The following is a 24,967-nucleotide window of genomic DNA, read 5'->3' on the forward strand; positions in this document are numbered from 1 at the left end:
CAATTCCTCTGTTTATGAAAAAATAGTTAGCTGCCCAGTATAAGTCGCATATTTACTCATAAAATCGCTAAAATATTGCGAGTATTGGCTGCAATTTGTGTAACAACATCAAGACGCACACCACAAATAGGAGGAGGACCTCAGCCAAACAGCCAAAAAGGGTGTACGCGCCAATTATATACACATATATTGGCTACTATTTTCCCCCTCGATGCTCTCCTGAAGACCTTCGAGCAAAGTTTTCTTCGCATTCGCGATATTTTTTTAACTCATACTTTAAATTTTGTATACTACTTGATTTGCTTGTGTTTTCGCCATTGTTATTGTTGTTAGAGTAATTTTAGCTGTTACGGGAGCTTTGCCAGCAAAATTTTGCTCCCTCTTTTCACGCGTATTTTTACGCTGTTCCGATCAGTCGTTGTTCACATAAGGCAACGAAGTACCATGAGTGTTGACTGCATTGATTTTTTTCATATATCACCTCAGTAAACTGACCGCTGCCATCAGCTGATTTCTTCAAATTCGCTGAGAATCCAGTAACGGTTTGATGTTGTTGTTTGTTGAGTCGCCTTAGGTTACCGTAAATATTTCTACCCTCTTGCAAATAATTTTTTATTAGAAGAAAACAATTTTGGACAGACTTTTTATTCAACCAAATTCGATACAGCGAAATTCGCAGAATGCATCAACCTTTGTCTATCTCACAGATTACGCTCAAAAGTGAGATTTAAACAATTGAATTGAAATATTGAATATAACAAACGCGGTTTGTGTAAATCCAAAATTCTCGGTGCATTTTCAACCGAAGTTATGCGAGCTTAATTGTTTCTTCTTTCATTAAGTTCAGAATTCATGGTATTCTTTTTTTGTTTTGGCTGTTCGGCATTTCACTATTATTTTGAATACCAACTGTATGTACTTATATAGAAAATTATGTAAGAAGTGAAGAAAAAATATTATATTTATTATTACAAATTATAGATATTTCCAAGTGCAATTTCCTGGAATCTGTAAGCACACACATACATACACATCAATTGGCTTCTAACTAACACCTCCATTGCCAGCGACAGCAACCGCATCGATTCGTTTGCTTATAAATACCATCACACTTCACCTGTCAGCAACTAAATAATTTGTTTTTGCCACAGGCATTTAAGTTTAAGCTAAAATTTTGATTATGCCACATTTACAGCTGAAATTCAATTTGCAATTATATTCGGAAAATGCATTATGTATAAGTGAAATTTATTTACGGGCCACGGGGAAAGGCAACGGCAGAATAGCAAAGTATCTGGCAAAGCTACAAAAGCAGCTGGCAAAATTTGGTGGCCGAAAATTGGAAATAAATCGATCATAGACAACAATGTGTGCTCGCTTGCGTTTGGTTGTTAATCCGAAGGTTGCTGCTTCGGTTCCAGCTTTTTGAGGTTTGACAACATCAAAGTGATGGGAAAAGTAAGTTCCTCTATTGGCGGCACTGAAAGGTGGCAAATATGAGCATTCCACTATTTGTGGACCTTAATTCCCTGCAATAAGTCTATGCATTTCATGCGTTGTACTTTGAAAAAGTTGATATTTTGAAAGTTCCAAAGGTTTTGGTTGGCGTAAGCTTTATGCTAAAATGAAGTTATTGTTCGTTCCAAGTTTGAAGACTATCTCGCTTTGTTTAATAATAATTTTATTTTATTTAACTTAACGTTTGAGATAATCTTTAGAAAAAAGCAAAGTGATGTTGAGTTTCAAATCAGTCAGAGCTTCCAACTATTCGTTTGCTTTTTTCTAGTTATAAACTACTTTGTGTGAAATAATCTCCAATCATATACCAGAGTTGTTTCAAAAGAATTAGCACTAGAATTATATATCCGAACTATTCCGAACTACTGTAGCATCTAACAGCACCTTAACTCACACGCCGTAACAAAAACTACGATAAATATCTTCTTGGAGAGACAGGCGGCCATCAAATAAATATATTAAGATAAAAGGTTGCTCAGGAATACCTCACAGCTCTAAATTATATTAAAAAGGTTCCATGATGAATAAACCGGAGGTTAAGTGAGTCGGCTATGCACCAAAATCCTACCTAACCGTATGCCAGAGTATAGGAAACACTACAAATCACAAAAATCGACAAATTTTAGAGAAAATTCCATAACAATAGCAAAATATAAACAAATCATAAATTTTCGCTGAATCCAAATATGGTCGTCGCTTAGTAGCGCCGCCTAAATCGAATTTTAAGCGATCGTCATGTACTAATTTGCACTGATTTTTCACTGATTCACTGCGCGTATTTGAATAAAACTCAAACCCAGTGAGGACGCAAACCATAATATTTAAATACCAAGTCATCAGTGCTTTGAATGATGAATTGATAGTAAATGAAGATCGCCCGAAAAGAGATATGTACTAGTTTTAGATTTTTTTTGGACTATTTTTGTCTTGTTGAGCAATAAAATTTTTGAGACGACAAAGTCAGATTTTTGATACTTTTATGATACCTTGCTTAGCAAAACTTTAGAAAAAATTTCACTTTATTAACTTTTTTTTTTACTTTAAATGCGTATATATTTTGATGAATAACTACAGGTGGCGCACAATTATTCACCCAATTTTGTTTTTAAACGACTTAAAAAAAAAAAAACAAAAAAAAATTTTTTTTGAGTGGTAGAAATGCAAAATAATGCTGCTAGTGAGTAATGTATACATAAGGTGGCGCAAAATTAATCATCCAATTTGGTTTTTAAATAACTTTTTACCCAAAAAACCCAAAAACAGATTTTGCGGGATGGAAATGCAATTTGAACCAGCTAATGAGTAATACACAAGGTGGCACAAAATTAATCATCCAATTATGTTTTTAAATAACCTTCTACCAAGAAAACCCAACAAAAGATTTTGAGTGATGGAAATGCAAAATAAAGTAGCTAATAACTTATATACCAGGTGGCGCAAAATTGACCATCCAGTTTGGTTTTTAAGTAAATTTTTTACTAAAAGACAAAAAATTGTTTTGAGTGTTGGAAATTAGTATTTTGACCTGTACGGCGCTCCACTGCTTGTCTCTTTGTATACTGTAGCTGTTGTCTAGTTCATAAGTCTCAAATATGCTTGACATGCGACGCCATCTGCAAAAATGAGAAATCTTTGGATAGAGTGATTAATTTTGTGCCACCTTTTATTATTCATATTATTAGAATTACATGCTGTTTCTTTTAAAAAACTAAGTATTTGCATGCATTAACAAAACTTGCATGCATTAACATCTATCGCATAGCCCAGGTTTTCTACCCTATCTGCCGTTTGGAATTAATTTCTCTTAATTCATAAGAAAGAATTGTGAGCATGAAAGATATTGTTGGAAATATTTGGAGGCATTTAAAATCAAATCCAATTTGTGCAAAAATTATAAAGCGTTTGCAAAAAATAAGAAATCTTTCATTAGGGTGATTAATTTTGCGCTACCTTGTATTTTCCTTGTAACCCAGTTTTGCCGAGGTTTGATGCGAAAAACTTTATAAAATATGGTTATTGTTCTAACAACAACATACGCACCACTTTATCTGACTTATTTTGGTTTTCGTTTTTTGTTTTTTTTTTTTTTAACTATTTTCAAGCGGTCAGTTCATAAGCCTCAAGTTACATTCTTACTCTTTTGTCTTCTGGAGTTCGTAAATATATCTTGTACACATACAATTAGTTGTCGCAGAAAAAAAGAGAAAACTTTTGTTAAAAGTAAAATTTTCATGCAAACCATTTTGCTGTCATTGAGTGACAGAGAAAAGGCTTGGCCTAAATTTGCCAATATTTCATGCGCCACACGAATGTTATTGTTGTATTATGCACTTTAACCAACTGTAATGCGCTATCAATTTACCGTTGCATATTTGAAGCAGACACACACACACTCACATACACACTGACATAAGTAGGTATTTTTGTACTGACCACAATTCTCATAAAGTTTTCCCTGTTTGGCTGCCACTTTTCGCATAAATGTTTAGAGAGAAAATTCACGTTAATTTGCGGGAAGGCATGAAACCACACGCACACACACACAGCAATAAACTTTAGCATAAGCTTATTGAATTACGAAATAGCACAAAATTAATTAATTTGGATTTGTATTGCGGGAAAAGCGGAAATAAATACAAGTGCGAGTACGAGTTTACTTGTTGTATGTGTGAGTGCGAGTGTGCGTGTGAATGTGAATGTGTAGAACCAGACACCATCAAAGCTGGGTACTTAAAATTGTGGCTGTATAATCGAACAAGCGATGAGCTTAATTGACAAGCACAGCTACAATAACAATAGCAACAATAGCAGCACCATCGGCAATTAAAGCAGCTGAAATAGCTGGGCCGCTAAGCTAAAAACGATAATGTTTTTGCATATATAAGCATGCATGTATGTGTGTATATAGTTTTTTTGCTAAAATTATTTTCGAAAGCTGCGCTGCATCACTTTATTTAAAAGCTGCTGTTGTAATAAATATTGCGAGTGTTAAAATATGCACTGACATGTAAATATTTTATATATAGCAGAGTGCAGAAATAAATCGCATGCGATTTTTTCAATTAAATTCTCCCAAATTCCAATGAAATTATAATTTTAATTACTACTTACTTAAACATAACACTGAAAATACGATTTTAATTTATTTTATTGTTAAGGTTTATGGATTTATTTCAGTTGTTGTTCGGAAACGCATTTGCTTCGTTGCTTTTTACAAACATATTTTTGTTATTATGAGTGGTCTTGTAATGTAAAACCAATTCATACAATTAATTCGATTATTTGTTTTAAATATATTTTCCACGCGGGCAATGTAAATTACCAGTATTATTTTACATGGGTACCGCAGTAATTGCAGCTGGAATCTTTTTCATCGTAATAAATTTCGTAGTTCATTAACTTTTCTATTAAGCAAAATAACCAGTTTTAAAAGGGTTCCACTGACAAAAACAGAACGCAATTCAATGAAGAAATTTGTAGAGGATGATAGATTACAAGCTTTGGCCAATCGTAGCAAATTTGCGGGAGTAACTTCGGCTTCATCATCAAATATCAGCGGTTTTGGAAGGCGTTGTGCAGGGATCTTAAGTTAAGTTAGGTTATGGTGCTAGTTTGTCTGTACGACGAACTCACTTAGATCTTAAAGGTCTATTGTAATACCACTGTGCGTTAGAGGAACCTCATTTATTTTACATGGTGGAATCATTTTGTGACTCTTATGAAGCGCAGTATTGGTTCCATTCCCACGCCAGACATTTATGTAAGAGAATTGAAAAAATATTTACCTAGAAAACCTGCCCTGATTAGAGCGTAGGCTGGACAATTGATAAGGAAGTGGTAGTTGTCAACCATTTCTTTCTCTTCCTCATCTCTACAACTTCTCCAATATTTATGGGAAAAAACTCCTAGTCACAAGGAATGCCTACCAAATAGCCAATGACCGGTTATACAAGCCACGACCTTCGAGATACCCTCTCTTTAAAGACTAAGCAGCTCCTTTGTCTTTTTCTTATTTCTATGCATAGTAGCCTAGCTGTTACGCATGTGTTATCATCTCTCCGTGCCCTATTGGTCTCTTGGGTAATGTTAGTCTTAATAATTAATTTCTTCATAGCCAAAGTACCAAAGGCACTTTCATCACTGAGCAGTTGAAGAGTATTACCTTTCCTGGCTAGCTCATCGGCTTTACAATTTCCCTCAATGTCTCATGCCACGTAACACAAATAAGGCTAACCTTGAATACGACACTAATATCATTTAGCGCTGCCCGGCATTCCAGTGTAACCTTTGATCTTAGTATAGCCTCATTCATTGATTTAATGGTCGCGTGGCTATCCGAGTGCAGGGGCCTTAATAATAATAATTTTGCTATCTGTAGTGTGCCCAATGACCGACACTTGGTCCTAGAAGATCTTTTGTGTCCTAGTATATGTTTTAGAAGTAGTGAATACTAGAGCTACACAACAGGGCATGGCAAAAATGTTTACGGATGGCTCAAAGTGGGTTGGAAGAGTAGATGGAAGAGTATTCTGCGAGGAGCTCCTCGTCCAAAAATTTGGGCTTCCGTACCATTGTAGTGTTTTCCAAGCGGAGGTAGGCGCAATTATGGAAGCAGTGGATTGATTGCTTACTTCTGTAACTACTGTAAAGAACGTAAATATCTACTTGCCATTAGGCAAATAACGCCTTGGGCTCGTTGTTTCCGCGTTCGAAATTAGTCGAGGAATGCCTGCCTCCTCTCTTGACTGCATGCGAATACTTCTGCACTAAGCTCATCTGGGCTAGAGAGGGAATCCCTGAGACGATTTCCTCGCAAAACGAGAGGTTTGGGGTTCCTTTGAAAACGTTTGAGACTCAGGATTGCTTCAAGTATTTTCTACAGAAGCTGTCTGAAGGATGACGTTGAATCATTTCAGTATCTTCTTCTCTGCTGGCCTTAATTTTTGGAGTAATCCAAGAGATTTTATTTTTGGAACAATTAAAGCGTAGTTCGGTTTTTTCGCATAATATTTTTGTTGTTGGTAATTGCGAAAAACCGGAAAGCGTTCACAAGTTGCCTAATAATGGCAATAACGAACGAGCTTAGTTCAGTGAGATGTTTTATTAACTTATTTCCAAGGAGAGTTCAATATTGACGATTATAAGCTGTTCTGAGAGCCACCCTTTACCAATCGACTTCCATACTTAATCGTAAAGCCATTAAGCTTTATCTAAAGAACCTTTTATGTAACTTTATCGTGCGTCATACATCAGAAGCTCATTCGGCCAGAGCTCTTGTGCGTGCATTCACCTAGACATTTACTGACTGCCTCTTCGTGTGTGTGTGTGTGCGTGCAGATCCATTTGCCCATGAAAAAGTAAAAAGTAAACCTATAGCTACTCACGCATTCAGCCGAACAACAACCTCACCATTCAGTCATTAAACCATTTAATCAAACAACAACAAACAAGTGCATACATGCAGCAGCGAAACGAAGCGGCAGAGGCTGGCGACTGGCGAATGGCGACTTGGCAATCAATCGACCAACTGTCATCCCCACACTCACAACGCATGCAATTAACTATGTAAGGATATGCGATAATTGTGAAAAAGAAAGGAGTAAAGAGCAAAAAAAAGTATAAAAAGTAAATTAATTAATTAACACATTTTAATGCGCTTTCCGTCAGACATTCCAACAAAAAGTATATTGGAAAAATGCAATTTCCTTCAACTTCTTTATGGCATTTTTTTATTTTTTGTTTCGGGCATTTTGGTGAAGACTGCAGCGATCTGCAGTAATTTCAATGGCCGCGTAATTTTAATATGCTCATATATAAGTATGTTTGCCCTACTGTAACATAGCATATACTGGCAACATTGTTGCTGCAACAGCCTTCAGTCATGACTTCAACAATAATTAAGTCAGTTTCAAAGGAACTTTGCAGTCAATAAACGGATATGCGGATGTACGGATATGCGGATTGTCGTTCAATAAATCCTTAAAATAAGACAAGTAAATCGGTTGCCCATAAAATCTTTCTAGAACTAGCCAACTTTTTCTGATCTATTTAAATTTTTAGCGGCCGCAAAACGAGGCTAACAGTTCTTTGAGTTATCTTTGCTGCTGTTGGCGAAACTTAAAAGAGCTCGTAGGTAATGGGTTTGTGGTAGAAGTGGGCTATAAGAAAGCGTTTTTTATTACTTTGCTTATCTGTCTATCTAGTTGTCTGGGTTAACTTCAAAAAAATTTGCGGCGAAACTACTTTACGCGACTTTGACGATTGTTGGGTCAAATACTTAGAGCATTTTTAAAGGCTGCATATTATTGCCCACAGAAATATTACCTGCTAGACGGTTGTCATCTGATTTGATGCATTCTCAGAAGATATGAGAATATAATTATTTGGTGCAAGTAAATGCTTTTTCAAGAACTGAACTCGCTAGCTGGTGTTGGGGTCCTAATATCGTGAAAAGTACCGCACATAGATCGTTCCGGTTCAATAGAGAAGATAATTCACCCACATGGATGAGAGCACTTCTAAGGGATTCCATTTCAAAAACTCCAAATATTTTCGCTATTCTCGTCAATTCTTCTAAAAGGTGGTTTATTGTGGGTTGGAGTATAACTAGAATTAGAAACCGACAAAAAATATAATTTTAAGATTTAGAAAAATATGGTGTAGCTTTTTTTGAAGTAAAATACTTTCGGTTTTTTAAAGGTATATTAGGGGAAGAAAAATGTATAATTTTATGATTTTTATGGGGTTTTTTTTTTAAGTGAAATACCTTCAGTTTTTTATATTAACGGAAAAAAAATTATAATATTGAAATTTGGTAAATTATCGTATAGGCTTTTTCAAGTGAAAAACCTTCAGTTTTTTTAATATTAGCGGAAAAAAATTAATATATAATCTTAAGATTTGGAAAATTTCGGTATAGTTTTGTTTTGAAGTGAAATACCTTCGGTGTGTTTTAATGTTAACGGAAAACAAGTTATAATTTTAAGGTTTGGAAAATTATGGTATAGGTTTTTTTAATATTTTTTTTTGCTTTTAATGTTTTTGGAATAAATATAAAAATAAAAAAAAATAAATAATTGGCGCGTACACTTCTGTTAGGTGTTTGGCCGGAATAAATATACATAATGAAAAAAAAAACAAAAATGTAACAAAAAATGTTTTGAAAATTTTTGGAGAAAAACCAGTTTGTAGAAGCAACTTTTTTAGGATTTTTTTTTTAATTTTTGAAAAACACCGCTTTAAATGATTTGTTTTTATACTTTCATAAGTGGATTCTAGTAACTTTTCGAAATATACTGACATACTTAAAAAAAAAAATATTTCAGAAAGACATTATATTTTTTTCTTGATTGTTGGAGAAAAAATTTTGGAGAAAAATGCGTTTTGTTTAATTTTTTAAAAACACCGCCATAATGTTTTTTTAATAATAACTTTGTCTATGCTCAGTAAACCGTTGAACTTGAATAATTGGTTTGCTCTAACTTTTCGAATTATACTGACATATGTACTTGAGTGAAAAATTATATTTTTTTGAACATTTTTTTCAGGAAAGAAACATTGGAGAAAAAAAAATATTTGACGAAACATTTCTTTAATTTTGGATTTTTTTTTAATTTTTATACTTTAGAAATTTTGTTTAGTTTTAATTTTTCTGTAATTAATAGCTAAGTCTATGCTCAATAATCCCTTCAACTTTTATACTTGAATTCCACAAACTTTTCTAGTTATATTCAAATAAGTACCTATAGAGAACCAGTGAAAAATCAGTGCAAATACGTACGGCCGCTTGTATGCGCATAAATCTGTCGCATCGTCGATAGCAATGTTTTTTAGAACGGCTAGATCGACATTTTTTCGCTGTATATTTGGTCATATTTCGAAAAGTTACATATGTGTGCCCCTGAATTCTTAGCAACGAAAACGGCGATAAAGCTGTAAAAATGTCAGCAATATGCCCACATTCTGTTTCGAATCCTTCGTTAATATCGGCCGCCGTAGCCGAATGGGTTGGTGCGTGGTTACCATTCGGAACTCACAGAGAGATCGTTGGTTCGAATCTCGGTGAAAACAAAATTAATAAAAACATTTTTCTAATAGCGGTCGCCCCTCGGCAGGCAATGGCAAACCTCCGAGTGTATTTCTGCCATGAAAAAGCTCCTCATAAAAATATCTGCCGTTCGGAGTCGGCTTGAAACTGTAGGTCCCTCCATTTGTGGAACAACATCAAGACGCACACCACAAATAGGAGGAGGAGCTCGGCCAAACACCTAACAGAAGTGTACGTGCCAATTATTTATTTTTTATTTATTTAAAGGAGAAATGGATTACATACCAACACAGCTACAAATTCATAAATCCAGAACGACTAAAAGCAATTCCAACAGGAGCTACACGGTAGCAGACAAAAATCTCCGACTCCGACTAGGACTCACAAATATCACTCACCAACATCTTCTAAAATGCCTGCCCGCCCTGCCTATTCAGATAATAGACTACTGCACCAAGCACAACAACGGCATAAACAACAGTTCACTGCCCTTTTCTTTTAGAGCGCATTTATTTTTACATTCCACAAAAAAACATCCGGAGAAATGATTTACTCTCTCTGGAGCGGTTTAGGGTTCTTATGCTCCGATAAATAGCGCAATGAAAGAGTTTGCTAAAATTTCAAATTCTTTGGCTTTTGATTTTTCATCTTCTAAGTAAACTTTCAAATTGTCACTAAATGAATTATTTCGATAAGTATGAACTATGAACTACTATCGTTAAGTAGCTAAGTTGTGGTCTCCAAGAAATCACGTATTTCTAAATTTAGTAAAAATAAATAAATAAATAATTAAAATACAAAGTCCCATTCGCGAACAGTCTAAGGACTTACCAAACGACTCTCTTATATTAAAAAATAAAAGATATTTTTCAAAATGCATTGCATGAAGCCAATGCACAAGTTGAGCTCGTTAATCAATACGCTATAATGAGGTAGTTAGCAAAGGAGCTAAGGAGCTGGTATACAACCTTTGTATTTGGGTATGTATGTATGTAGTGCAGTTCATGCAACAGCTATCTATCTATGTAGGCAAAAAAAATATAATATAAATAAAAATGCCCAGCTGGAGTCAATCATTTGATTGTTGTTGCAGTCAGCAAATTTTCGCCACTTAGTCAGCGGTGAAACGATACATCCACACACACACACTCGCACGGCCGCATGTTGGTGATGTAAGCAAAAATTGCGCTGAAAATGTGTAAAAGGATCTTCTGCACAATCCGTACATGAAACTAAAGCTGCGTTGTTGTGCTCAGGTTGCAGACACACTCGTGCGTATTTACACGCGTGCAAAGAGAAACCGGCACGATGGCAGTGCAGTCTTAATGCAAATAATAAGCTTAACAGGGCAAAAGCGTGGCTGTAGTTACGTACACCAGTGCTGTATATATCTGGAAATATGTATATCACGCTTCTGTGGTCTGTGCTATCTGTATGTATGTATGTTTGTCATATATATTCATGTATGTATGCATGTATAGGAAAATAACATACCTGAATGATATGTTTGTTTGTAAATAAATCCATAGGGTCGTTAATTGAAAAGAAGCGAAAATTGAAATTAAAAAATATTCCCTCAATCACGAGTATTTTGTGAAAAATGTGATAGGCATATGAATGTATGTATGTATGTATGTATTTACAACACCCACATAAGTGCACGATTTATAAGTATTTTATATCTGTTTTCCATGTGTTAGTTAGATATTCGCAATGTAAAAAAAAAAAGTATTATTACTATATAAAATAAAAAAAGAAGTATATTTTGCTATTTGAAAATCATGGCTGAAAAAAATCGTTATAGTACATTTGATATCCAAGCGGAATAAATCAATCTGCTGTGCATGCCAATATTTGACTTATAATTGGATTGGTGGCCTCACGTGCGATCAGCCACCCACTCGTCCATACATGCAGCGGTTGGTTAGACGCAAGCACCTGAGTGCAAACACTAGAATTCATTTGCGTGTGCATATAGATTTATTATTTTTTTGAAAATAATAATAGAGTGACGAATGCAACCTTGACAAGTTCGAAGTGAAATGAAATGGAATAAAATGGAATGATATTTTGCATGAGCGGAAATTTTGTCCAAGCATTCAGGCTAGATTGCCCATTGCACTTAAGGGCAGGATATAAGATTTGAGGCATATGCAGGAACAAGTGAGGAGGGGTCATTATTCCGCTGCAAATTTCTAGAGCTGCCTTTAACTTCTTGATTAAGCGCCTATGTCGTTAAGGCCTTCCATTCGATTAAAGTCTGTTAGAGGGACCAAAGTGGCCATAATTCAATAATAAAAGGTTTGCTCAGTAAGCAGCTTTCTCGTTTCTTCTCTCCCTTAGCAAGACACTGAGTTGGTAACTCTATAAATTTAGAGTAAAAGTGGAGGAAAAGTAAAATATGTAGGAAAAACAATTCACTTTCAGAAGGATGTGCTTATGAGCAAGAACTTGCTCGGTACATTCAGAACCAATAGAGACCATGATATGGAGTACATCTGGACATACCGCTTAAATCGGGATTTCATAGATGGGGCAATGAGCGTGAAAGATGGACATTTTGACAATCTGAGCCCGATGCCTTTCAAATGTACATAGGTTGCGGAAGTACTCACTAGATTGTTTTAAAAATATATAACTTACTAACAAGAGTTCATTTTGTAATATGTAATTATTCACACTTTCCGAACGAAATGTGGTTTTTTATGGCAGAAATACACTCGGAGGTTTACCATTGTCTGTCGAGGGGCGATCGCTAACAATATTTTCTATCATTTGGTATTTTGTACCCGGGGCTTCGAATCCGTGCACTTTCGAATGGTAGTCAAGCATCAACCCATTAGGCTGTGGCGGCCACCGCCGATGTAATAATTTAAATTAATTTAAATAAGTACGATTAGGAATATAAGAGTACTTAGAATATAAGAATATCATGACTTGGCGGACAAGACGCCAAACTTATGTGTACAAAGCATAGTAAAATAAGACATGAGTATATTCAAAGTTTGTTTTTAGTCAACTAAATTTATGATAAATCCATTTCTTCTATGAAAGTAATTTTTACCAAAAAGGTATTTAATTTTTCCTCTTCCTTCGCCCTTCTTAAATGGGACCTTTTGTAAGGGAGTTAATAGGACTATGAATAAGTTCGTGCGGTTTTTTTTCGAAATTTGAAACTTTATTGACGTAAAATGGTTACAAATTTAATATTCAAAATATTGTCCATCGCTTACTACTACTTTTTCCCATCTTTCTGGCAATTCACGGATTCCCTTTGTGAAAAATTCGGTCGGTTTTGCCGCAATCCACGAATCGATCCATTTTTTGACTTCATCGTAATTACGGAAGTGCTGGTCAGCCAGGCCATGTTGCATCGATCGGAAGAGATAGTAATCGGATGGCGCAAGGTCTGGACTATACGGCGGGTGGGGTAGGACATCCCATTTGAGCGTTTCTAAGTATGTTTTGATCACTTGTGCAACATGTGGCCGAGCATTGTCATGTTGCAAAATAACTTTGTCGTGTCTATCGGCGTATTGCGGCCGTTTTTCTCGCAGTGCTCGGCTCAAACGCATCAATTGTCGTCGGTAGACATCCCCCGTAATCGTTTCATTTGGTTTCAGTAGCTCATAATACACAACACCCAGCTGGTCCCACCAGATACACAGCATAACCTTCAGGCCATGAATATTCTGCGCCGACGTCGATGTTGAAGCATGGCCAGGGTATCCATACGTTGCCCGACGTTTTGGATTGTCGTAATGGACCCACTTTTCATCGCCAGTCACAATTCGATGCAAAAAACCCTTTCTTTTGTGCCGTTGAAGCAGTTGTTCGCATGCCATAAAACGGCGTTCAACGTCTCTTGGCTTCAATTCATACGGCACCCAATGGCCTACCTTTCGGATCATTCCCATGGCTTTTAAACGTTTGGAAATGGTTGATTGATCAACTCCCAAAGTTTTTGCAACCTCTTCTTGCGTTTGAGCCGGATCTTGATCGAGCAATTCCTCCAATTCGGTATCCATGAACTTTGGCGGCGCACCCTCGCGTTCTTCGTCTTCCAAGCCAAAATCACCACTTTTAAAGCGTGCAAACCACTTCTGGCACGTTCGCTCAGATAGAGCATGCTCACCATAAACTTCCACCAAGATACGATGACTTTCGGCTGCTTTTTTCTTCATATTAAAATAATGAAGAAGAATTCCCCGCAAAAACACATTATTTGGCACGAAATTCGACATTTTCAAGTGTGGTAAAAATATTGTTGTTTACGCTTCAAATAAAAAACTTATACTGACGTTTGTGCCTTACGACAGTAGCTCTCCAATGAATGTTTGGAAATGTGGATCGATGGAATAATAATCAAGTTACGCCATCTGTTCTAAAACCGCACGAACTTATTCATAGTCCTATTAATAATAATAACTTTATAATTGAATTATAAAAGTGGCTCACATCACAACTTCTTATGATCCAAAAGTCTTATGCCTTATAACACATCCACAAATTGGTTAGCAAGTTTGAATATTAACGCAGTATTAAAAAACAATAAAAAAACAGGTTTGAAAAATATGCCCCTTTAGGTATATCAGGACTAATACTCGTATTAGTATTCTTCTTAGTATTAGCACTAAGTAGCTAATGAACTCACGAGCTCAGTCTCTCTAAATCAGTCCCTTGTAAATATTTGATGAACATTCTTTTTTGAATTTCTTGAGTGTTAAATTAAATAGAAACTAAGCTACGCCAATAGTTAATAGTTTTGCTTTAAATAAACTTACTATTCTTACCAATTAAAGTACAAAAGAAAGAACAATCAACACACACAAAAAGTCAATCAATATAATAGAGAATAGAGAATAGAAAACAGAAAATATGTACAATGGATTTGCGCAAGATACAATCTGCTAGCAGCCGCTGTAAATTAACATCCTGCAGAATGCACAAGGCAGTAGTGCAAGGGCATTTAACACAAAAGGCCCATCAATTATGGGCTTTTGCACATTTACCATTGTGTCAAATGTTGCCCTTTTGTAGTGCAATTATTTTTGTTGCTGTTGCAGTTGCATCTAGTTTGTTGTGTCGCCAGCTGCTATGTGCCACATGCAGCAATTATTTAAATCGAGTTGTTGCTGCAGTGCGTGAGGTCACCTGCATATTCGTATACGCTTATATAATAGGTATGTAATATGTACCTGTGGTATACCCAGACAAGTGAATGGCAGGGCATGCACGGCGTATACGTAACATTCCAATATTGCATCGATTTTCTATGTATGCACTTATCTACCTCTGCCCCGATGCTCTATGCTCTCTGCACCTGGTTGACAATAAGCTATGCATGTTGGAAACCCATGTCTGACGAAGCATATTAACGTTTGTAATTGCTGCTTGTTACAAAAATAGCAACAACAACAATGACAATGTAACAATACCACCTTTAGATGTGCATAAATAATATCATTTTAAAATGTATTGGCAGCAAACATATACAAACGACAATGCTGGGCAAATGAGTGTGTTGCACAACGCAATCAGTCTATATACATTTAATAAGAACAATAGCAATAACACAAATACATACGTATGCGATTGTTTTCGTCTACTTACACGTGTAGTCACGTTTTCAACTGAACTGGGGTGTAAAGTGCCTTTTTTGACATGGGATTATTACTTGGTGTCTCGGAGGGTGTTTTGTTTTTGCTTGTGTGCGTGCGAGTGTTTGGTTGCATCCTGTTGCAACACCTCTGCAAAGGTGCATATGTCGTTTTTGCTCTGCATCTCTTGCCCTGCATCTCTGCTATGTCAACATTTGCATTCCTTTTGGCAACTAGTCATTTTCTGTTGCTTAGCTATGCGACTACAACGCAACACAGTTTGCTGAATGTGGTGGCATAGCTGAATTGGCGCAGCACGCTCTGGTATTTACCACCCACACAATCATTTTGAGTTTGTTTTGTAGCTTCGCTATGGTAGGCATACAGTACAAATGAACGTATAAAAGCAGAGCCGACATTTTGAAGCCTGCACTGCCTAACAGCAGTGAACGGCATAACCTTGAAGTGACTGTCATTGCAGCAGCATTTTTAACATTATCTCATACACGCAGACATTCAATGCAAACACTTTGATTCTGTGTGTGGCTATTTGTGTGTGTATGTGTGTTAGTGTTTGAATATTTCAAAATCACTCTGTTTGCTTGCCTCCCATTGCAGAAATATCTTTCGATTTAAGTGCCTTAATTTTGCTGGGGCTAAGCACGTTTTCGTTGAAGCTAAGTTGTTATACCTCGATTTGTGCAGTTTATTGTTGCTGTTGCACATTAAACGGGAATTTCACATGTCATTACAACTAGTAGGTGCCATAAAGCTAATGACACTTTTAAACTTTGGCAACAACATTATCAGTTAGTTGGCTTTTGTGAGTTGGCTTTAGTCGTGGGTATGGCCACTTCAGAGTTGTGTTGAGAATTTGTGTTTCATAGTATGTGGAATGTAAATTGTTTAAGTTGGGTAAGTTACTTTTACTAGCAGAAATACGAAGGGGTAAATAAAAAATTGCGCAAATTTATTCCGTACCATTAACACATTGAGTGCCAAGCAAACTACTGCTTGTATTGGCATCACCGGAGCATTTAAAACTTGCCCCAGTTCTGCCCTTAATGTCGTTTGCACTTACTTCCCATCGATTTTTACGTTATTTCCATCGCAGCTGAAAGTTCAATCAGGTTAAAGGAGGTTGGTCTCTGGAGGCAATCTCTCCAGGGACATGGTAGCATTTTAGGGCAGTTAACACCGTATTTCTCCGAACTTCGGACATATCTCGCCATCCGCAAAGTGGAGTTTGAGCGTCGTGCTAGAGCAATCTTGCCAAATAGGCAGAATTGGATCGAGGGAAAAATCTGCACCGAAGCTTGCACCTCTGTCTTCAGTGACAGCTTCCAGATGGAATCGAGAGTCGGAGCAGGGGTTTTCTCTAAATCTGCCAATTTATCTATCTCCTTTAAACTGCCAAATACTGCTATTGTTTTTCAGGCAGAAGTCTTTGTGGTCATGCAGGCATGCAAAATGCTTAGGGAACGTGGGAGCGAGGGAGATATTAACATTTTCTCCGATAGTCAAGCCGCGATTAAGGCTCTGACGACGCCATTGTGCAGAATCAAACTAGTGAATTCCAGTAAGGAGGAGATCAAATCTCTTGTCTGTGCAGTTAACATTTCTCTGATCTGGGTTCTAGAACATAGGAACATAGAGGGAAATGGAATTACTGATAAGCTTGCCAGGAAAGGGACTGAATTGGTCTCAGAGATCTCCTACCTAGTCACCCTCATTTCTCTAACCGTTGTTAAAGGGAATTGCACAAATTATTTCTCGGGAAAGCGCAGAAAAGACGGAGCTCCATTTCGTCATGTGCCATTTAGAAAACCATTTGTTGCCAATACAATATACGGAGGGCTTAGAAAGTCTTGTGGACTCCACGACATTCAATTTCCAAACTTGTAGCTGTGTTTACCGGTCACTGGACGACCGCACCTTTAAACTCCTATTGCAGGCACTGTGGGGACCTTTCACAGAAGGAGAATGTTGAGCACTTTCTCTGAAAATGTCCGAGTTTAGCAACTATATGATTAAGGTCACTAGGTACTCCTTTCTGCAATAGCCTGGGACAGTGCGCCAATCTAAATCGCATCAATCTTCTCCATTAGATCAACAGCTCTGGCTGGCTGTAGATGTCTTCCTGTTGGAGGTCTCATAATGGTATCAAAATGGCGCTTTTTGGTACGATGTGACTCTTTATGATGAAAAGGCAAACTTAAAAATTTTCTTAGCTCTATGAGAATGAGACCAAATTTTTTTTAGGAAAAATAAGCTGCTTTAAAATCATAAAAAATTAGTATCGCACGACAGTAGCGTTGGGAAACACCAATAAAGTAGACTTTCGTGCGACATTGCACCTCAGGAAGTATTAGGTGTCGTAAAAAATGTGTGACGTGGCACCTAACACAAGATGTAATTTTTTATACACTAAATTTTTTTTTTAAGTTTTTTTTATTTTTCATATTAATTTTTTGTTGTTGTTTATTTTTTAACTTTATTTTTTTTTTAGTTTTTATATTTTTTTTATTATTTACTTTAAGTTCAATGAGAGATAGTGTTTACCAGATTAGTTTAAGTTATTTTTTGCTTCCTTATTATTGTTGGCGTTTATAGCTTTTGGAAATAATTTCCGTTACATTATATGTATTAGCTTTAAGTTAAATGATCTACTTTTTATTTTGATTATTTATTAAATATTGTATGTATTTAGTGAAATACCAACAAACTGTTTGGCCAAAAAAAAAAAAACTACACTTCTTGTAAATGTTTAATCCATAAACTAAGCATTTAAAGTTGTAAACACTACTTCCATATTTCGCTTTAATTGATATTCTGTGATAACAGCATATTTGCTTTCGTCAACTTTGAATGCTTAAAAATGTTTAACTATTTTAATTTATTTAAAGATTTTTAGCTGCACACTCAACTTTTTCAATTTCTTCACTTACTTCTTAAGCATAAATAAATATTAAAAAAAATCAATAGTTAAAAAAATATTGGTGTATTTTTAATGTCTTTCCATACTTGTAAGCGTTTTATATATTTTGTCAGCACACATTTGATCAGCATCTCTATTGTAGACACTCAAACTCACACATAGCGCTTATAAAATTTAATGACAATTACCATACTGAAACTGCCCGAAAACTTGTAAGCACTACTTAAAATTGATTATTTCAAGCTGATTTATAAAATGCTTCACATGAAATGCTTAGAAATCTTACGGCTTACAAAAATCTCCGTCTGCTTAAAGATGTACGCTGTTTTTTCTTTCTTTTTTTTCAATATTATTATATGCTATATATTGCCTGTGCATATGCATAATTCATGCAATCATTACATTTAACATGCTCTCCCATGTACTCTCCAATCCTCTCCTACCGAGCGCAACACTCTATTTACATTGCACAACTCTTGTGACGCTTGCATGCTGTCTGCAATTTAAACTGGCTTGTATTCTTTACGTTGTATTCATATTCTTATCCATGTCGAATAGAACACGGAATAGATGCCTCAATGTGTGCCGCATCAATTGTATGGAATACATGTGAATTGGCGAAGATTACCCTACCACATTCGTTACCGAGTGCGGACCTACCATTTGCTATTTATTCATTTTGAGGACAAGTGCAGCACACACACACTACTTTCACTACAACAATTTTCCTGATGCTCACAATGTGCAGGAGGGTTTGTTGGCAGCACAGAGACGTATTCGACTACTCTACGTATGCGTAGTATTTACCTGAGTCACCTTCGTTATCGTTGTCATCGTCTGTCATTCTTTGCCACATTTATGTGCGCGCATGCAAGTTTATTTGTGGTTGTCTGCATTTGATACGACTGTCATTGTAGTGCAATTGCCGCAGATGCCACTACTGTTGCGGTGGTGCTGCTCCTGTTTTGGTTGTTGCGTGTTTCCACTTTCACTGCCACATCTGCCATTTCTTCTCCATAAATATATGTATGCAACACTCTTTGCTGCTGCACTATCGCACAACCTTTGGCTGGGTGGGATTTGGTGGTTAATGCGTTGCATGGCACCTGCGTGCTGTTTTGTGTGTTACGCTTAAATCCCTTAGTCCTGCCTTACTCGCTTTCTAGTATGCAAATCTACACTTTCCCCATGCCCAGCCTACTCGGTTATTTCACATTTGCAATTTTCCTTTCAATTTTTTTTTAGTTTTTTCTTTTGGTTTTCAACTGCAATTCCTATCAGCCTGCAACCAACACGTGCCATACACAATACAGGTCATACAACATCTGCAGCAATAACAACAAGAAAATCCAGTTGCATTGACAGTGACAATTACCATAGCAGCAGCAGCAGCAAGCAGCTGAGTTCTCCCGGTGGCTGGGCTATTTAAGTCTCTGAACGTGCGTATTACTCGTACCGAATGCCTGGCTCCCTCATGGCAGCCTGTTGCCTGCCGATTGCTTCTACATTGCTCCTATGTTGTGCATACTGCACTCACACACTCAAATTGTCTACAAACATGCGTACGCATATCCATCTTTGTGTACTTGGATTTAATTGTTGTGCCACAGCCGACACTTTCGAGCGCATACCAACCTTGCTTCCTTCCCTGCTCTTTCGCTATTTTGCATTCAGTGGCACGTTTGTCGTCTAACTGCACTTCAAGTGGATGTTGGAGCCCGAGGCTCGTTCGATACATGCCGGGGTACAGGTCGTATCGCAAATTGCATGAATAATTCTCTTTTAAATTGTGTGCATTCATTTGTGTATGACATACGACGAAGATCCTTACCTGCCTTGCCAGTCACTCCTTTCCTTGCTAATACTTTGTATACTTTATGTCTTTTTGTTAGCTGGCACCATAAAATGCATCACTGCGTATACGAGTATATGCATGTGTACGTACATACACCTTTATAGTTCTGCTCTATTACCGCCATCATCTTTCCTTTCTTACTACTTAATGCAAAAAATGAATTGCGAGTATTCACGCAAATAGAAGCTCTCAATTAAGTTGCTTTTTCACTCCTCCTTTTTAGGGTTTATTAAGTACATTGTATTAAAAGTCTGGACTCGTCTGCAAGACAAGTGGAATGCAGTTTCTTAAAATCATAAAAGAGGACTAGGCAAATCTCTCAAAAATTGTATTACAGTTAGTGAGTTTAGGCAACTTTTATGGCCCACTTGCGTTCTACTTGTAATCGCTTGGTGGGCTAACAAAGTTTTAGTAGCGCCATCAGATTCAAAAAGCGCCGAATTATGCATTTAATTGCCGTCACTATTTTGAAAATAGTTTCAAATGCTCTCGGTAAAGCTTACATTTATTTATGTGCATTCAATTTGTAAGCTTATACTTATAAATTTAAGTGACCTGATTATTTTATATGTTTTATTATGATTAACGAGCTTTGAGTTTTGTTTAATGCAAATAATGTTTTGGATGTCCTGCAGCATTGCAAAGATGTTGTTTACTTCAGGGAACTATGGGGCTTCTTTCGTTTAAGCTTCGTCTTCCAATTACTTAGGTCAGACAATACCGAAGCTTCGCTGTTGATATGCTATTGAAGCCTATCCATGTGTGACTTAGCACACTTTTGTATTGTGGCGACGACTAAGTCGATACCAAGATCGCGTTCAAGGTCATTATAGCGAATATATAAAGGAACATTTATGTTACACCTTAATACTTTTTCTGAAATCTTTGTATCTGCATTACATTGCCGGAACTTAAGCAATCCCAAAGTTGTATTCCATATGTGCCAAATAGGTGCCAGAAGTTGCTTGTACAGCAGGACTTGAATATTGAGAACTGGGACCTTTTCCCCATGAGCCAATAGTGATTTTTATATTTGATTTCAAGTTATTCCTTTTTTTCTTAATGCGTCCGTTTCACTTAAGCTTTGCATCTAGAGTCACACCTAAGTATTCCGCCGTGTTATAATACGGTATTTGTACGCCACTTGGATACAAGGGAAGATATCTTATTTTGTTATAAGAGAAATCTATATGCACTGATTTCGATTCGATAAGATTAATTCGTAATGTTTTTGTCCACTCAAGAATATCATTTAGAACGCATTGAAGTTGTACATTAGCCCCGGATTCTGTGTTACTAACTCAAAGTATTGCTGTTGCATCATATAATATAATGAGAACTATTTTCTTCTAATGAAATACCAGCATAGATACCGCTGACAGTTATTTCTGCATATAATATTGGTATATAATAAAGAGTTACTCAAATATATATGGGCTCAAAAGAGCATGACGTCAAAGAGCAAACCTCCTATAAATCTAATATACTCATATATCTTCTGGTAGTTTCTTAAACAATGCCGCTAATGTTGAAATATGCATTTGATTTTGTAAGCCCGTTTAAATTTCACTTACAAATGCCTTTTTACGTTAAACAACAAATAAGCTTACAAAATTTTTAGCTTTTCAATTTTTATAAAAATTCAAATTTTGTAAGCACTCGTCATTTCGGCACACTAGATCGGTTTTAGATATCCTCAAGTCGTTGCTTACAGAATTACAATATTGCTTACAAGATTTTTTTATAAAACACTTTTAAAGTTCAGAAAACTTCAGCAGCATCAGCAAGTTGCATGCTTACAATAATTCTTAATCAGTGTCTTTTTTGTTTTTTGTATTTGTTAAATACGTCCTTGTTAAACATGCCCTTGTACACAACTCCTCAGCAATTCTTTCTCTGCTAACTCTTTCTGCATTCAAGCGCTTTCATCAAATGATCATGGCCATGTGTCTTTATTAAGTACAATACAATGGCATACAATACTCGTACAATAAGTTAATATATAAGTGCTTACATATGTTTTTGACACAAGTGGTTTTTGTATGCCGGCATCTGTCATGCACACACACACACACCCACCAACATTTCTTTGTAAAAATATTCATATCAATTTATTTACTTATACATATCGATTCATGTCCTGGCTTATATCAAGTGACGCCAGCATATGAGTTAACGTTATTTTGGTTTCCTTATTTTATTTCGCTCTTTATAGTATATTTACAGTGAGGGTCAAAATAGAATCTACATTACATATTAACTATTTATAATAATTATTTATATTTTTATTTCAATTATTGTTTTAGAAAAATATAACTCATACTACAACAAGAAACAATTTACGCAAAGTTTAAACTTTGCAAAAATTCTACAAAAATTATAACGAAAATTTCTTGATTTTCTATTGTTATTACGAAAATTGCCATGATTTCCTAGAATTATAACGAAAATTTCTCAATAAATTAGAATTGTAATGGTGCTTTAAAAATATAAAATCATTAAGGTGTCAAAAAGACACCCCATGGTAGAAATAGGTATACCAGGTATGTAAGTATATTCAAATCTAGCATCAGCTGAAAGAAAATTGTACTGTCAAATAAATTGAAAAGTCTTTATATAAAAAGTCAAAACATGAATTGAGAGAATGTAATAACAGTCAGAGAATAATATTAAGATAAAATGTGAAAGGTGCCTTTTTTGACACCTTTGGTAGAAATAGTGTTAAATAACTTTTTTACTGAATAAAAACAAAAATGATTTTGAGTGATGGATTATTTTGACCTTTACGCGCTTCATTCTTTGTCAACTGTCGACTTCACAAGTCGCAAATGTGAATGACATACGACGCCATTTGCAAAAATTATAAATTTTTTGTAGGCTGATTAATTTTGCACCATTTAAAAGAAATTTCGATAATTCGTTACATGGAAGAAAATGCATAGCACCGTCAACAAAAAAATTGTCAGAAAAAAAACTGAATTTCGAGCCTGTTTAAACTTGCGCTTTATTACGCCAAAATTTAAATGGCTACAAAACTGCATTCCCAGAATTTTTTGGGAAAAAATCAAAATTCTGATGAGCATTTTTTGAGTTTAATTAAATTTTGTTTAAAGATTGAAATACGGTTTTTAATTTAGTATGAACTATCTTTTTATAAAAAAAAATTAAAAAATTAAATAAAATAAAAAATTAAAGCATTAAAAAAAAATAAAAATAAAAAAATTAAATAAAATAAAAAATTAAAAAAATAAAAAAATTAGAAAAATAATAAATAAAAAACTAAAAAATCAAATAACATAACAAATTAAAAAAAAAAAACTAAAAAAATAATAAAAAAATTAAAAACAAAAATTGAATTAAAAAAAATGTTAAATAAAAATAAAAATTAAATAAAAAAAAGTTTTAATAAAATCAAAAATTAAATAAAAAAAGAAAAAAAGTGCTGGATTAAAAAAATTTAAAAAATAAAAACAAACCAAATTAAATAAAAAAGAATTTTTTTAAATAAATTCCTAACAAATAAATTCAGGCTAGTTTAATAGGTGAAATTATTATTATGATTAGATTACTGTGCGCGCACTGCCTTCCAAAAGAGATCTACTGTGCAAAGCCTGCTGAGGTACCCTATATTTTAAGGCTTTTTAAACATTTTAGGACATTCTGGGTTTATTGTACCATAATTTATATGGAGGCATGGCAATACCAACACAGTGGAGTATCCTTTATCTGATATATCCCATTTCTGGTGCATCCTTTTTGGTGGTGTATCTTTTTCCGCCTAGAGCAGAAAATTTACAAAGGATATGTGTTCTGAATTTTCAGTGTTCTTGTCACAGAATCGGCAGGTGATGGTCTCATTTTTGTTTAAGTGGTATCTCAGGCTACAGTGGCCTGTAAAGCAACCAGTTAGAAGTCTTAAGTCTGCTCTGCTGAGCAAAAGTAGCTTATTATATTAGAAATTCCTTTATGCGGCGTTAGGCATTGTTTCGCTTGTCGCTGACCATTGGAATTTCACCAGTGTTCAACAAACTTCTTCTCTTCCCACCACCTGAGAAATTCATTGATGTGGCCCAATCTATGTCCACATAAAGGCTCAGGATTAATTAGGAACATGTTTGCCCCGTTTCTAGTTAGATGGATCGCAATTTGATTTCACTCATATGCTTTGTAGCCAGAAACCCAACTTAATAATAATGTGTTGAAGTTCCCTAGCATGTTGAGACGGTTCAGGAAGTCATGTACCATTTTCGACGTGAACTATTGAATAGTTGAAATATTGGACAAGATTTCAGATATTTAGCGCTATTAGATGCCAATCGTTAAATTGACTTACGTTGTTTTATCAAAATGCCATAGTTGTGTATATATGTATGTTTGTATATGTGTGTATATAATGTTTTATATGAACTACTTCACTCGTTATGACATTCACATACATACGTCCATGCATACAAACATACATGCATACATACATACATGCATACATACATACATACATCTATGACAATCCCTTCACTGACCATCGCAAATAAATACCTACTTATGCGTAAGCGCTTACATTTGCATGTGTGTGTGTGCATGAATGGTCTCACAATCTCCAAGTACTATAAATGCATTTATTTATTAATTCAGAAATCCGTTACGGCTCTTAATATCCGCTCTGAATTTCACAATAAATTCATGCAAATAAATAAATTATTTGTTACCGGTTTTCCGGCCCATTGGTTCTCTGCGGGCACTTACAGTATATAAGCTAATTGTTTTGTAGTTGTAGTTGCTGTAAAATATGTATGTAAGGAAATTGATAATTAAAGCGTTTGTTCCGAATTTGTAGTAGGAAACGTCGGTTTCACAAATATATGTATGTGTACATGTGTGTGTGTGTAATTAAATATATATTCACATATATTTAAGAAAATTTTATTAAATCGTTTTCCATTTGTGCCTTCTTTAAACATTTGTCAGCAATTCGCCTACTAAAAGCACAATCAAATGTACTTCCCATTTTA

The 24,967-nt window shown here is 35.4% G+C and overlaps 1 protein-coding gene across 1 annotated transcript in view; it reads left to right on the plus strand.

Annotated features, from left to right (window-relative positions):
* The window catches only part of LOC128856666 (maternal protein pumilio), a 212,762-nt gene that overhangs the window by 176,623 nt on the left and 11,172 nt on the right, over window positions 1–24,967 (plus strand). The window lies entirely within an intron of this gene.

Source organism: Anastrepha ludens, chromosome 2, assembly GCF_028408465.1.
Source record: "Anastrepha ludens isolate Willacy chromosome 2, idAnaLude1.1, whole genome shotgun sequence".
NCBI classification, from domain to species: domain Eukaryota; kingdom Metazoa; phylum Arthropoda; class Insecta; order Diptera; family Tephritidae; genus Anastrepha; species Anastrepha ludens.